We start from the raw sequence: 3,414 nt of genomic DNA, 5'->3' as shown, positions 1-3,414 counted from the left end.
ATATTATATTCAAGACACTGTAGGACAAAAACCCAGACCAGCCTCATAACCCTGGGGGACCTGGATGACAAAGAATTAATAACCCAAACAGTTGCCTGGTTATCGCACCAAAACCTAAGTGACTTATTGGCCAAAAAATGGGGCCAAATGTGCAATCAATTCTAAAAATGTCAGGTCCCTAGTGACACCACTAGCAAACCAGTCCTCAGGCCAGCACTCTGCACACCAGGATCCTCTGAAGAAAATGCCCAGGCCCCCAGCAGCATCAGAGTGGACCTGCAGCTCTGCCTCTAGGAGTAACTTGGTCGTCCAAAAGGAAATACCATTAAACTGATCCAGAAAGGACAACCAAACCCATCGATCCTCTCGCTTGCCACCACCTGATTCTGTATGAGGAGCTCTAAGATCTTTGGCAGTGTCCCACAGATGCCTGAGAAATGCTCTCCCAGGAGCTATTACTTTGCAAGCAAATTTTAAATGGCCCACAAGGACCTGAAGCTCCCGCAGAGTCTTAATTGATACAGCCTGAGTCAGTCTCACCGTCAAATCCTCAAGCGTCTGGTTATGGAGCCTGGGCAATTGAAGTCCAGAATCCAATTCTATACCCAAGAAGGTTAAAACTGATGAAGGATCCTCAGCTTTTTCAGAGGCCAGTGGAACACCCAGCTCCTCAGCAATGGATGCAAAAGCCTGCATGAGTTGAAGACAATCGTCCGAGCCAGCAGCTCCAGCAAAGAAAAAATCATCAAAATAATGGATGATACTCTCAGAGCCGGTCCTCCGCCCAACCACCCATTCAAGCATGGTGCTAAAAGTCTCAAAGGCTGCACATGAGATGGAACATCCCATCCTATCGACAAAATACTTGCCCTCAAAAGAAAAACCCAACTGATCAAAATCCTGAAGCTGAACAGGAAGCAGGCAAAAAGCAGACTTTATGTCACATTTGCCAAGCACGGCACCCTGACCACAGTGCCCCATCATAGCAAGGGCGCTGTTGAAAGAAGCATAGGAAACAGAACTGAGGTGTCAAGGGATCGCATCATTCGGTGGGAGAAGGGGGAAGGCATGAAAGCCAGCCAATCAGGCAGCTTTGTGCACGGCCCCCAGGCAGACTAAACATCTGTACCCAGCACCAGGGGTCCTGACCCATCAGATCTGGGATGGGTGCAAAAAGCCCCCCTCCAACAGCAAAGCTGGGGTAGAGGACCAGGATCTCAGTTGTTTGCCTCCCTGTGTTCCTTCTGGGAAGAGGGTTGGGCTATAAATTTAATAAACAAATAAATACTAAGTAAGTCCCACTGAGTTCATTGGGACTTACTCCTAGGTAAATGGAGATGGGATTACAGCCTTACTATTATTACTTGTATTCTGGGCTTCAGGGTAATAAACATGGGGTTCCATCCTCCTAAATTACCACCCATCTGGGTATTGGCTGAGTCAAGACCTGCAAAGCTGTAGAGATGGAACTGCATCAGGCACCTTCAGACCTTTCTCCAGACCTTTATTCATTTTTAAATCTTGGTTCAAATCAGAATATCCGGTACTAAAACATTTATGAAACATCCTCTTATAAAGATTCTCTTTATTCCAGCCAGACACTAGATTCCAAGAGGATGACAGATTCCTATTTTCAGCATGCCTTACAATTACTTTCCATCATATTGGGTTCACTGTAAAAATGTACCTAGTGACTGCTGGGATTATTTTGGCAGGAAATGACCTTCCCATCTGGATTTTGCAAACAGATTGATTCTAGGATCCATTTCAGATTTGCAATTCTCCCATGACTGCATCAGAATGAGATGTATTATATTGTTTCAAGCAAAGCATTAGCATGCTTCTTTCCAATGTGGTATGTGCATAACATGCAAATATTCTCTAAAGCCTTTCCAGTTCAGTAGCATGTCCATCCTAAATCTCAGCCAACTGCCTCTTTTAGTTGTCCAGGCAAGGATCAGACCACCAAGGAGCATAAGGTTTGTTGGACGTTGTCCTGAACATAGGTGGCCATTTTCCCTCCAAGTCAGCGTGGAGTCAAAAACCTAAAACTGCATTAGAAGGACGCAACTTCAGAAGGTAGCATTCTTCAAAGATGACGAAACACAAGTCCACATCACTTGTGGCCAAATTTGGTTCTTCAAGATTAGCGTTGCTAACTCTGGTGTCCTAACCAAAATCCAAATTTATTGTCTATACTTTGACTTGGTAATTTAAGTCAACACTGTTGTTCCACATACATAAAATATTCAGCATCTTCCATCTTCAGTGGCTATTTTTAGCTCTATTTTTAGAGCTGTGTGCACATGAGAAATCAAAATTTTGTGGGCAGACAAACTGAGGGAGAAATTCTCCAACACATTCTCTTGGGGATGGGGATCACCATTAGCAGTGGTGGTAGCACAGCATCTTTCTTTCCCCCGCTAAGGTTTTATTCTTTATTGCTGCAAATGTCAACAGCTGCAACTGCATTGTCAGCCTAGACACCATTTTGTATCATCCACAATATCCCAGTCTAATGTCATTGTCTTGGTGTCTTTAATAGCTATTATTCATGATGATTCAATGGAACCTCAGAGGTAGTATGCCACTGAATACTATTTGCTAGGGAACAACACAGGGGAGTATTGTTGCCCTTATGTCCTGTTTGTGTCATTCTGGGCATTGTGGGAGAGCAATGGCAGCCACCAGAAGAAAATGGTGGAGAATAAAATTCTGCAAAGTGGCCTTTTTGGGAAGGGGGACAGTGCTGAGAAAGTGAAAAATGTCTCCTGAGAAATTTTGGTTCAGCTGTAGCTCATTTGCAATGTATTATTGAGGGGCATTAAAGTCCTATTTTGCAAACTCTTGTTTGTGCATTGCCTGAGTGTAAACTGTAAACTATTGCTTGAGAAAATCTGACAAATATCTGTTTTGCTGAAGTTTATGCTTATTCGAAACAACTCCATGTAGAAATTATATAGGTGAAGTGGCCGTTTTGAGGTCTATGTTCAGATGACATTTCACTTTGTTTATAGAGAGCTTTACAGGAGGAAAGTGAGAAATTCTCACTCCAACCTTTGTCCATTTCTGCCTCCCTCCCTCAAAAGAAAAACTTATTTTAAAAAAACCCACCTAATGCCCCTGATATTTAGTTTAATTTAAATCCAGGCCATTATTATACAGCTCGGCATCCGAACCTATTCATCTCTGGCTCAAACCTTCAATTAAGTGGAATGATCCAAAACTCTGGGCACTAAAATGGCACTGTGTGTTTATAAACAAAATCTGTGACTAGAAAAATGTTGAAGTTTGGAGATTTTCTGGTAAGAGTCCACTCGCTGACATCATGCAAGGCGAGCGGTGATTGGCTGGTGGAGGGTAAAAATAGTGCTTATATCCCACTAGGGTGACCAAGAACAAACAGATGAACTG

The sequence above is a fragment of the Rhineura floridana genome, chromosome 9, assembly GCF_030035675.1.
Source record: "Rhineura floridana isolate rRhiFlo1 chromosome 9, rRhiFlo1.hap2, whole genome shotgun sequence".
NCBI lineage: Eukaryota > Metazoa > Chordata > Lepidosauria > Squamata > Rhineuridae > Rhineura > Rhineura floridana.
This window is presented reverse-complemented; position numbering follows the sequence as displayed.